The 13,886-nt window shown below is 31.5% G+C and overlaps 1 non-coding gene across 1 annotated transcript; it reads right to left on the bottom strand.

Annotated features, from left to right (window-relative positions):
• Window positions 1–6,197: 6,197 nt before the first annotated feature.
• Window positions 6,198–6,304, bottom strand: LOC139845718 (small nucleolar RNA R71). The gene has a single exon (XR_011758480.1). It is a non-coding gene; the product is annotated as a small nucleolar RNA R71 (small nucleolar RNA).
• Window positions 6,305–13,886: the final 7,582 nt, after the last annotated feature.

The following is a 13,886-nucleotide window of genomic DNA, read 5'->3' as shown; positions in this document are numbered from 1 at the left end:
TCATACAAGCATTTAACTTCGACCATTTTCGACGATTCACGAACTATTATTTATAAATAAATAAACATACACACACACACACACACACACACACACACACACACACATATATATATATATATATATATATATATATATATATATATATATATATATATATATAATACTTTGAAATATAGTTTGATATAATATATGATTTAAATTATAAAATGATATAAGAGATAATAAAATTTATTAATAGAATAAATCTATATATACATAAAAATTATATTAAATATATATTTTGTGATTTTGAAGTTATTTAGTAAACAACGATAACGCTCAATTGTCATATTGATTGATAATAAACGAGTTAAAAAGAAAATTATGTGATTTTAAAATAAACGGTGATTCAAAAATGAGTTTTATAAATTTTAGGCTTATTAATAATATATTTAGAAGTTATTGGTTGAATTTTAAAACTTTTTATATTTTACTTGGGGTTGGGAGTGAATAATTAATGTAAATTTTATTTAATAATTAATGACCAAATTTTATACCATAATGACTAAAATAAATAAAGATAATTTCTGTAAAAATTTAGGATTTTTCCGAAGACTTTTATTCGCCACTGAATTAATAACGGGGTACAATTTAGCAGTCCGTGAAAACTATCAGTAGAAAGAAAACAGGTTAAATGGCAGCTCTACTGTTGTTTAAGCATGTTCTTGATTTCTTAATTATTCTTTGATTATTATTATTCTTAATATATTATTATTATTTCTATATTTTAACTTTCTCGGAATGCATATATATCATACATATACAATTGCATATTAGATATCAAACCCATTTTTAGTGTACTACTCCATCACCTTCAAACTCAAACCATAACACCACCATTCTTTTCTCGTTCTTTCTATTTTCTAACACAAACCGCCATCGCCAACGAAACCCATTCATGATCGTGTTTTGTGTGCGGTTATAAACTCCTCGTAAACAACTATTATTATTTCTATTTCGAAACCATCGAACACCCCAAACCTTCATTACCATTCTTCCTTTCTTGTTTTTGTTTCGAAGCCCACACCACACCCATTCGATCACTATTTCTTGTTTTTATGTCCTTCTTTTTTTTATGTCCCATACGATCACCAACCCAAAACAACCCATGAAACCCGATATGATGCTATGTGTTATACCACTCAAACCACCACCTCAAGAACACCATCTCCACCATCTAAACCTTAACAAAACACCATTACTTTATGCCACCAAACCCTACTGCTACAATTATTTATATTTTTCCTGTTTCGATCAAATTATTTCTGCAACTACTAAACGTTGCTTGCACTCTTCCTATCACTATTGTGGTCACTCAAGAACACATCATATAACTGTCACCTTTTCCCCATCTTTACTCACTCTCTCTCTCTATCCATCTCTCTCTTATTTTTGCTCAGAAACTACCAACCCACCATCTCCACTATTTTCGTGAACTAATGTGAATTTATTTGTTGTCACAAGCTAGTTGAAGATAAAATGGTGCAGTTTTTTTTTTCTGTTTTGAGGTATGTGGAGTTTAAAACGCGTGAAGTAACAGATATTGATTAATGAACGAAGAAAAGAAAAAGTGATGCAGTTTGTTTTCCTTTCTGTCGGACCTAACCCCACCCCTTTACTTCTGTCACCAACCAGGATCAATTCAACAACCCAATTGTTTTAAAAGGATAGAAGGTGATGGCCTTATATCAGTTACCTTGGCCCAACAAGAACTATTCAAGCCTAAGTATTTTCTGGCCCAACATCGAATTGAAATCGATTAGCTGTTGTTGCTCCTTCGCTAGTTTCTATACATAATTAAATCGCTATCTGCTACGTTCTATTTCTTCCTTTCTGTTTCGTTCAAACCACTATTACAGCTCCTGTATCTGCTGCATTAGTGATACAGTGGAATGATAAGCGAGAAAGAGAGGATGATATTAGTGATGAACATGAATGATGATTATGTTGGCGAGTTAGGTTGATAAAGATGATGATTATGAATAAACCGTAGGATTTTGATTATGTTTATGTTATGATAAATTTTTGATCGATTTGATTTTTAAAGGAAGAAGATGAAGTGATACAGAAAGTTAATAGATATAAAGATATAGAATGGATATGAATTAAGAAAAGCGTGATAGAAGGGATGGTTAAGGTGTTATGTTGGGTACCGAGAGGTCTCGGGTTCGAGTCTAGTTCATGGCAATATTTTTTTAGGAAAGCTTTTTGAGGTAGTTCTCTATATTAAAATTTTTATTATTGTTATTATTATTATTATTATTATTATTATTATTAAGTATTATGAATATCATTTATTATAAGTAACATCAACTAAAACTTATTAGTATTATCATTGCTAATATTATTATTATAAGTATTATTAGTATTGTTATTAGTACTAGTATTATAATTATTATCATTGTTATTGTTATTAATCTATGTATTGTTATTATTATTATTATCATTATTATTAATGACATAAGTATTATAATTAATATTATCACCATTATTATTAAAATGATTATTAGTATAGTTATTATTAATCTTATTATCATTTGTAGTAAGATGTTTATTTTTTTTATAGTTAGTATTATTAGCAATACTAATGGTATTATTATCACCGACACGATTTTATATAAACATTATTTTATCATCATTATTATTAAAAGTATTATTTTTATCATGATTATTAAGAGTATCTTTTTATTAAAATTACATTTTTATTTTTATTATTATTACTTTAATATTATCATTATTACTTTCATTATTATTACAAATAAAGTGAAATGTTATTATCCAAAATTAATATTTTCAAACATCATTACTAAATCTAATTATTTATTATTTTGGTATTATCATTAATTTAACAAATAAATGATATTTGTATATAGGTATATTTAATACGCATATGATAATGCTAAAAACGAACATATATTTCATAGCATTATCCTTCAAGAAAGACAAGCTTTTAGTTGCAATTGTTCTAATTTCAAGTAATTATCGTTTAAATAATAAAAGGTAAAGACAAAAGACAGGTTCGACGATTTGAAGATGAAAATGACCAAAAAGCTAAAAAGTACAAAGTACAATTCAAGTGGTTCAATTTATTGATGAGAAACGTCTCAAAATTACAAATGTACAAGCTGCAAAACGCAAAGTACAAGATATTAAATTAAATGAAAAGGCGTTCGAAAATCCGGAACCGAGACATGAACCAACTTTCAACGCTCGATGCAACGGAGCTGAAAGTACAAGTTAACTACGCACAAGAATATAATATAATATTTAAATAATTCATAATAAGAATAATAATAAATAATAAAAAGTTGTTAATTGAGCATAGTTAAAGGGTCATAAGTGAAAATTTCAAATCAATAATTCGCAACGAGATATTATTGATTCAACTTTGAATGGTAGCCAACTAACATTGCACCTACAACAGTATCAATCATTTGTCTATAAAAGCAGGCACGGAGTAATGAAGAAACTACACCTTTTTCTTTTCCTTTCTCATATCATATACGATGTATATATATTTATATTTTATAATTATAATTTTAATTTAAGTTTAATAATAATTGGGTTATTATAAGAATATTTTACGGGTTTTAAATCGAAACTCTGTCCGTGTAACGCTACGCTATAAATAATCATTGTAAGTTATGTTCTTCCTTTTTAAATTAATGTCCCGTAACTAGGTTATTATTATGCTTATTTAAGTCGAAGTAATCGTGATGTTGGGCTAAATATTAAGATTGGGTAATTGGGCTTTGGACCATAATTAGGGTTTGAACAAAACACCGACACTTGTGGAAATTAGACTATCGGCTATTAATGGGCTTTATATTTTTTTAACTAAATGATAGTTCGTTAATTTAATATAAAGATTACAATTTGACGTATCTATAAATAACTACATACACTCGATCGGATACGATGGGCGGGATATTTATAAGTACTAATAATTGTTCATTTGACCGGACACGGGGATGGATTAATAGTCAATGGACTCATTAAAACAGGGGTGGATTACATACAAGGAAAATTGGTGTAATTATTAACAAAGTATTAAAACCTTGTTACAGTTTAAGTCCTCAATTAGTTGAAATATTTGACTTCGGGTATAAGGGTAATTTGACGAGGATACTCGCACTTTATAATTATGGCCGATGGACTGTTGTGGACAAAAACCAGATAGACGTATCGAATAATCCAGGACAAAGGACAATTAACCCATGATAATAAATTAAAATCAAAACGTCAAACATCATGATTACAGAAGTTTAAATAAGCATAATTCCTTTATTTTATATTTCATCGTACTTTCATTTATCGTCATTTTATTTATCGTACTTTAAATTATCGCACTTTTATTTTTACGCTTTATTTATATTTTTAATTATTTCACTTTTATTTGTTTTCATTTACTTTACTCTTTAAAATAAGTTATATTTATATTTAATATTTTTCATTAGGTTTTAACTGTGATATTATTCTCAAAATCGACAAACCGGTCATTAAACGGTAAATCCCCCCAAAGTTACCTATAATTACTATATATTACTATATCTAGTTTAACTACTTAATTAACTAATTTGACCTAGTAAGACACTCAATAATAGTGTCCACGGATCGACCTCCCGGACTTTACCTTAGCTATATTATTACACGATAGGTATACTTATCTTTTGTGTTTTAGTTTAATTTAGGTGATTTCCTGTAGTAAATAAATATAAAACTGATAGCCTTTTCATACACACCCTCTAGAACACATCAAGTTTTTGGCGCCGCTGTCGGGGATCGAACCCGGGTCACCCGCGTGACATGCGGCAATACTTACCACTATACTGTAAATCTTAAATCTTAAAATCTTGAAAAACACAAAAATATTGTAAATTTACGATTCACTTAGAGTAATTTTTCCTTAGTTTTAAGTTTCCTTTAGTTTTTACATTTAGAATTCCTTAGTTTTTATTTTTTTTCCTTAGTGTTATTTACCTTAGTTTTAAGTCTAGTATTTTGCCGTAGTTTATTTTTATTTCTAGATTTCTAAGATTTGCCGTAAAATCCCTTAAGTACCTTTTCTTTAGATGAAGATTTAGGTGCTTTAGAATTTTGCGACGCTGTTTATAAATTTTAGTACCTTTTAAGTTTCGACGCGCTACTTTCTTATTTTTATTTTTCGACCTTTTATTTTTTCGACGCAATCTTTTTCTTCTTATTTCTCGACGCTCTAGTTTTTAGGACATCGAATTTTCTATTTCTTCTCTAAAATTTCAAACGAAAAATTAATTTAAGCGATTAAATTGATAGACATTCAAATTTTCTGGTTCGTAGTAATAGTTGGATTTGTAGGTGGCGAGTTGTGTGCTTCTGATTTAAAGGGTCCTGGCTACCTGCTGCATCTATTGGCTATTCGAAACGTGGGCAAAATCAAAAAAGTCTATTAATTTGATAACTTATATAATTTTTATATTTATAACTAATAGGATATTCAGTGAATGCACCGAGCAAAACGTTCACCACCTTTCATACGTTCACCTCCTGTAACCAGATCAAGACATCTAGCTAATATTGTTGCCGTTGATTTTTCTTTAGAATCATTATCTAGTCGAACAAGTTCTCCAACTCAAATTTTCGATAATCCATTTTTTGAACCCGACTTCACAATTGAGAACCCGGAGGATATTCAGGGACAATTCCAAGATCCAGAACCACTAATAATTCCTCCTGAACCACAAAATGTTAAATCAAAATCTTCTAGTGATTCGGATTCAGCAAATTCAAAAATGGAAATAACAGAACCTCAAAGCACGGAAGACCGAATGAGAGCCATACGCACGGGTCAAGGTCACTCCATTAATCAGCCAGATGTTAGAGCATCAGCTTTTGAAATCAAAGGACAAATCCTACACATGATCACCAATCAGTGCCAATTTGGTGGTACAATAAAAGAAGATCCAAACGAACATCTTCGAACTTTTAATAGGATTTGTAATCCATTTAAAATCCGAGAAGTTAAGGATGAAACTATTTATCTTATGTTGTTTCCCTGGACTTTAAAGGGAGAAGCTAAAGATTGGTTAGAATCGTTACCTGAAGGAATGATTGACACATGGGATGTTTTAGTTGAGAAATTTCTTCAAAGATTCTTTCCGGCATCTAAAGTTGTGAGACTTCAAGGAGAAATTGCCACGTTCGTGCAAAAGCTAAATGAAACGTTATATGAAGCATGGACAAGATTCGGAAGGATGTTGAGAGGATGTCCTCAACACGGTTTAGATAGTTTTTAAATAGTGCAAATTTTCTATAAAGGCGTCGACATCGCCACACGAAAAGACATTGACACAGCAGCTGGTGGTTCCATTATGAAGAAAACCGCAACCGAAGCTCACAAGATAATTGATAACACTGCATCCCACTATTATGAGTGGCATCAGAAAAAAGATATTTTTCATTCATCTAAAGCGGCTAGAGCCGATTCTAGCCATAACTTTGATTCCGTTTCTGCAAAAATAGATGCTTTCGAGTGACGAATGGAAAAGATGACTAAAGATATTCATGCAATACGAATCAGTTGTGAGCAATGCGGTGGACCACACTTAACGAAAGATTGTAATGTTGAACAAACGATGGAACAACGTGAGAATGTTTCCTACATGAACCAAAGGCAGGGAAATAATTATCAGAATAATTATCAACAGCCAAGGCTAAACTTCAATCGAAATCAAAACATTCTTTACAATCCAAATGGACCCAACAATAACTCGTACAACCAATAAGGTCCGAATAACCAACCAACTCAAAACAACACTTTCAATCAACAAAGACCTAGCTTATATAAACCACCACAACAAACTGAAGAGAAAAAGTCAAATCTGGAAGAAATGGTACAAAAGCTAGTTGAATCTCAAATACAATTTATTGCAACTCAAACCCAAACGAATGAGAGGTTTGATCAGTCATTTAGAACTCAACAAGCTTCCATTTTGAATCTAGAAAAACACATAGGTACTCTTGCTAGCATGATGAGTGAGAGGGAACAAGGAAAGCTACCGAGTAATAATGAAGTAAATCCTCGGAATGAAAATGTTAACATGGTATCAACAAATTCTGAAAAACCAACACCAGAAGATGGGAAGGTTTTAGATGTGAGTAACAATGAAGAAGTTACACCACCACCACCACCACCACCCGAGTATGTAAAGCCAGTGGTGGCACCATACAGACCACCCATCCCGTTTCCAAGAAAAGGAGTTGAGTATGAGAAAGTAATAGGTAATAAAGTTTGTGATACCTTTGGAAAGAAGAAGAATAATAAGAAAGTACAAGAAACTAAAACCGTAAAGATAAACCCTGTGAAAACGGTTCCACCAAAACCTCCACCCAGGTTAGGTGATCCGAGTGAATTTATTGTTCCTTGTCTACTTAGTGATTGTGTCATGTATGATGCACTAACAGATTTAGGTGCAAGTGTGAGTGTTATGCCTCTTTCATTATATAAGAGATTAGGAGTAGGTGAGTTAAGTCCAACGGATATGAGTGTTCGACTCCTTGATCAAACCATTAAGTACCCAATTGGAATTGCTGACAACCTACCCGTTCAAGTAGGTAATTTAACCTTTCTAGTCGAATTCATTGTCATTGACATAGAAGAGGACTCAAACATTCCTCTAATTTTAGGTCGACCATTCTTAGCGTCCACCGGGGCGTTATTAGATGTAAGAAAGGGTAGAATGACACTTTGTAATGCTGAGAAATCGATCACTTTTATGATTCGAAAGTCTAAATCTCTACCAACCAAAACCGTTGAACCAGCAAAAACGATTGGTAAGAACCATGTTGTTTTACCAACTCCAACGGTAGTGCTTAACAATAATAAAACGCCTAAGTGTGGGGAAAATGAAACAACACCTAATGATGACCTGATAACAAAGAACCCCGTTGTTGATATGAAATTAAATGACCCCGTTATTAACAGTTCAATGATGAAACTTTATAAACGGGTTTACGATGCTAGAATTAAGGGGAACTTTAAGTTATGTAACCGGTTAGTATCCAATCTGTCACTTAAAGAAAAGGCGAAACTAGTTGAATTTGTGGATAATACAGAAGAAGCCGGCCACTAGCTTAAAGCAAAAGTCACAGATATGCAAGTTGATTATGGTCCAAGAGAAATTGAAGATAAAGTTAATCACAATTTTAACACCACTGCTACCTAAGTGTGGGGAGACTCAAATGTTCTAAAAAGAAAATGCTGTCTAGAGTTAGTTGTTCTGTTCTCGTGTAGTTCCGAGAATGGAATCCGATTGGTGTTTTCCAAAGCAGACACTAAAGAACTAGTTTTCTCCCCTCATTCTGAATTTTTTATTTTGAAGGTTTTGTATGAAATTAATATGCTTTTTAAATTTAAGTTTTGTGTGATTTTAAAAAAAAATTTTACTTTATTTAATTAAGTTTAAAAAAAATGATTTCTAAAATTCGTCGTGAGTTAAACACTTGGTCATTGAACCGAAATTGCTTTACCCAAGGGCGGGGCGAAAAATTTTGTTATCATTATTTTTAATTTTATTGATCTAAAGTATACCAAAAAAATTTGAAAAAAACCCGAAAATCTTTGCTTTTAAAACAATCACTTTAAAATGACAAATTTTAAAATTTTGTCAAGGGACGGACTAGGTAAACTTACCGAAACTACCTCTACCTAAAGTAAAAGGAAACAAAATGTTAAAAATTATTCATTTAAATTGTTTTAATAAATAAAGGTTTAAATTAAAAATATTATGTATATATTTTTTTTGTAGTTTATATTATGTACAAAACAGGGTAAAATAGCACACTTTCAAAAACTGGCATTATGTTCAGCAAAAGCTACTAATTTTAACGACAAGACGTAAAATATCAAATGTGATATAAAACAATAGGTTTGCAAACTCGGTATTTTTAATCATTTTTCTACACTAATCACCCTCATGAATTTAAATTTTTACTGATTTCTTGCAAATGAGGGCATTGCAAGATCTCAAGTGTGGGGAAAGGTTATAAATTCTCTCGGGTTTACACTTGGTTTAATTGCCAAATTTTGTGAAAATTTGAAAAATTTTTAACAAAATAAATTCAAAATCATGTTTATACATATTTATGAACGATGAAAACTAGGTGTTAATACCGAAATTATCGTTACCTCGGAAAGGATATAAATTGAGAAACACCCTAAAACGCTTGAATTCATTTAAAATGAATAAAGGAGAATAAAAAGGCAAAGAAAAAACTAAGTGTGGGGAGAATGTACCAAGTTATTCAATAAAACTATCTATCATATGTTTCTGTAAAGTTTATTGCAGGTGCTTTTGTTTTGGACTAAATTAACTGTTTTACCCGTAATATTATAATAAAGATAAAAGAAAAGATGGATCTACACGATGAATCAATTCCATCATTAAAAGGAAGTAAAGTCTTCCAAAAAAGAAATGCGCTTCTTGATTTAGGTCAGAAAGTTGTCGTCCAGACCAGCTGTAGGTTGACGAAAAATCAAGAAAAGTCATCTCTAAAATCAGCAGGAAATCCACGGACCTTAGCATCAAACAGGGTCGCCATGTGGTCTGACTTATCCTAACCATGAGAGGATCTGTCTCGTAAAATGGGGAGGGCGCTGTGCAAATTAGCTTGATAAGAATAATGAATCAGACCCCCAGTAAGGATAATCTCCTTAAAGATTAAAAATCAGCTTTTAAGCCTGATATCACTCAATCCTTGAGATTGACCTTAAAGATTGAGAATTACAAACTCATGGAATTCGATGATATCTAAACTCGAACTTGAACGAGAAAATATTTTGATCAAATTACAAACCGATTTGTTTTCTGAAAACCTATTTTCAATGCGTTCATTACCATTGAACGTAAAATCCTAGGAATTCACCTGGAATTCATTAGGTCACCTGAACCAAATCGGGTGTCAACCGTAAGAACGGTGGTTGCATAGCATGGTCAAAGATAGGACCTTGTTCCAGACCAAAAAACTATAGGGTAATCTTTACTATTGCTCCTACAAAGGATAGTAATTGCATCCGACACATTTTAGACCATGAACATCAGCATGTCACAGGACATTGCCTTAACAGTTGCTTGTTCAACGCTTTCCTTTACAACCGGACAGTAGTTTACCGAAAGGTAATATACGGAGCAAGTATACTGGACGTTTGCTTTCCTAATACAAGGATTAGCAAGTGGGTGACACAAAACCACAAGTTTTTGAGCTAAAATTTTCAAAACTGAAACCCACAAAACCCACAAAAATATTTTGCAAACACCGGTGAAGGGTTATTCGGAAAAACTTATCTAGGGTAAAAGCTAGAATAAATTTTCAAAAGATCAAATGTTTTCATAAAGATCCGATTTCCTTAAAGGATCTAAATTTTCATAGTCATGTGGGACTGTAAACCACATCGTTACTATCATTGTTCATACCGTCGTATTAAAATCACTGATGTATAAAGTGTGAAGAATAAAGAAGTGATTCTGGTAAAGTTATATTCAAGTTCTATATTGCTTGAGGACAAGCAACGCTCAAGTGTGGGAATATTTGATAATGCTAAAAACGAACATATATTTCATAGCATTATCCTTCAAGAAAGACAAGCTTTTAGTTGCAATTGTTCTAATTTCAAGTAATTATCGTTTAAATAATAAAAGGTGAAGATAAAAGACAGATTCGACGATTTGAAGACGCAAATGACCAAAAAGCTAAAAAGTACAAAGTACAATTCAAGTGGTTCAATTTATTGATGAGAAACGTCTCAAAATTACAAAAGTACAAGCCGCAAAACGCAAAGTACAAGATATTAAATTATACGAAAAGGCGTTCGAAAATCCGAAACCGAGACATGAACCAACTTTCAACGCTCGACGCAACGGAGCTGAAAGTACAAGTCAATTATGCACAAGAATATAATATAATATTTAAATAATTCATAATAAGAATAATAATAAATAATAAAAAGTTGTTAATTGAGCATAGTTAAAGGGTCATAAGTGAAAATTTCAAATCAATAATTCGCAACGAGATATTATTGATTCAACTTTGAATGGTAGCCAGCTAACATTCCACCTACAACAGTATCAATCATTTGCCTATAAAAGCAAGGCACGGAGTAATGAAGAAACTACACCTTTTTCTTTTCCTTTCTCATATCATATACGATATATATATATATTTATATTTTATAATTATAATTTTAATTTAAATTTAATAATAATTGGGTTATTGTAAGAATGTTTTACGGGTTTTAAATCGAAACTCTGTCCCTGTAACGCTACGCTATAAATAATCATTGTAAGTTATGTTCTTCCTTTTTAAATTAATGTGTCATAACTAAGTTATTATTATGCTTATTTAAGCCGAAGTAATCGTGATGTTGGGCTAAATATTAAGATTGGGTAATTGGGCTTTGGACCATAATTGGGGTTTGAACAAAAGACCGACACTTGTAGAAATTAGACTATGGGCTATTAATGGGCTTTATATTTGTTTAACTGAATGATAGTTCGTTAATTTAATATAAAGATTTACAATTTGACGTATCTATAAATAACCACATACACTCGATCGGATACGATGGGCGTGATATTTATAAGTACTAATAATTGTTCATTTGACCGGACACGGGGATGGATTAATAGTCAATGGACTCATTAAAACAGGGGTGGATTACATACAAGGAAAATTGGTGTAATTGTTAACAAAGTATTAAAACCTTGTTACAGTTTAAGTCCTCAATTAGTTGGAATATTTGACTTCGGGTGTAAGGGTAATTTGACGAGGATACTCGCACTTTATAATTATGGCCGATGGACTGTTATGGACAAAAACCAGATAGACGTATCGAATAATCCAGGACAAAGGACAATTAACCCATGGTAATAAATTAAAATCAAAACGTCAAACATCATGATTACGGAAGTTTAAATAAGTATAATTCCTTTATTTTATATCTCATCGTACTTTCATTTATCGTCATTTTATTTATCGTACTTTAAATTATCGCACTTTTATTTTTACGCTTTATTTATATTTTTAATTATTGCACTTTTATTTGTTGTCATTTACTTTACTCTTTAAAATAAGTTATATTTATATTTAATATATTTCATTAGGTTTTAACTGTGATATAAGTCTCAAAATCGACAAACCGGTCATTAAACGGTAAATCCCCCCAAAGTTACCTATAATTACTATATATTACTAAATCTAGTTTAACTACTTAATTAACTAATTTGACCTAGTAAGACACCCAATAATAGTGTCCACGAATCGACCTCCCGGACTTTACCTTAGCTATATTATTACACGATAGGCATACTTTTATTTGTGTTTTAGTTTAATTTAGGTGATTTCCTGTAGTAAATAAATATAAAACTGATAGCCGTTTCATACACACCCTCTAGAACACATCAAGTTTTTGGCGCCACTGCCGGGGATCGAACCCGGGTCACCCGCGTGACAGGCGGGAATACTTACCACTATACTGTAAATCTTAAATCTTAAAATCTTGAAAAACACAAAAATATTGTAAATTTACGATTCATTTAGAGTAATTTTTCCTTAGTTTTAAGTTTCCTTTAGTTTTTACATTTAGAATTCCTTAGTTTTTATTTTTTTCCTTAGTGTTATTTACCTTAGTTTTAAGTCTAGTATTTTACCGTAGTTTATTTTTATTTCAAGATTTCTAAGATTTGCCGTAAAATTCCTTAAGTGCCTTTTCTTTAGATTAAAATTTAGGTACTTTAGAATTTTACGACGCTGTTTATAAATTTTAGTACCTTTTAAGTTTCGACGCGCTACTTTCTTATTTTTATTTTTCGACCTTTTATTTTTTCAACGTTTTTCGACGCAATTTTTTTCTTTCTTATTTCTCGACGCTCTAGTTTTTAGAACATAGAATTTTCTATTTCTTCTCTAAAATTTCAAACGAAAAATTAGTTTAAGCGATTAAATTGATAGACATCCAAATTTTCTGGTTCGTAGTAATAGTTGGATTTGTTAGTGGCGAGTTGTGGGCTTCTGATTTAAAGGGTCCTAGCTACCTGCTGCATCTATTGGCTATTCGAAACGTGAGAAAAATCAGAAAAGTCTATTAATTTGATAACTTATATAATTTTTATATTTATAACTAATAGGATATTCAGTGAATGCACCGAGCAAAACGTTCACCACCTTTCATACGTTCACCTCCTGTAACCAGATCAAGACATCTAGCCAATATTGTTGACGTTAATTTTTCTTTAGAATCATTATCTAGTCGAATAAGTTCTCCAACTCAAATTTCCGATAATCCATTTTTTGAACCCGACTTCACAATTGAGAACCCGGAGGATATTCAGGAACAATTCCAAGATCCAGAACAACTAATAATTCCTCCTGAACCACAAACCGTTAAATCAGAATCTTCTAGTGATTCAGATTCAACAAATTCAAAAATGGAAATAACAGAACCTCAAAGCATGGAAGACCGAATGAGAGCCATACGCACGGGCCAAGGTCACGCCATTAATCAACCAGATGTTAGAGCATCAGATTTTGAAATCAAAGGACAAATCCTACACATGATCACCAATCAGAGCCAATTTGGTGGTACAATAAAAGAAGATCCAAACGAACATCTTCAAACTTTTAATAGGATTTGTAACCTATTTAAAATCCGAGAAGTTGAGGATGAAACTATTTATCTTATGTTGTTTCCCTGGACTTTAAAGGGAGAAGCCAAAGATTGGTTAGAATCGTTACCTGAAGGAACGATTGACACATGGGATGTTTTAGTTGAGAAATTTCTTCAAAGATTCTTTCCGGCATCTAAAGCCGTG

The sequence above is a fragment of the Rutidosis leptorrhynchoides genome, chromosome 4, assembly GCF_046630445.1.
Source record: "Rutidosis leptorrhynchoides isolate AG116_Rl617_1_P2 chromosome 4, CSIRO_AGI_Rlap_v1, whole genome shotgun sequence".
Taxonomy (NCBI): Eukaryota; Viridiplantae; Streptophyta; class Magnoliopsida; order Asterales; family Asteraceae; genus Rutidosis; species Rutidosis leptorrhynchoides.
The sequence above is the reverse complement of the archived record's forward strand: the minus strand, read 5'-3'. Positions and strand labels throughout refer to the sequence as shown.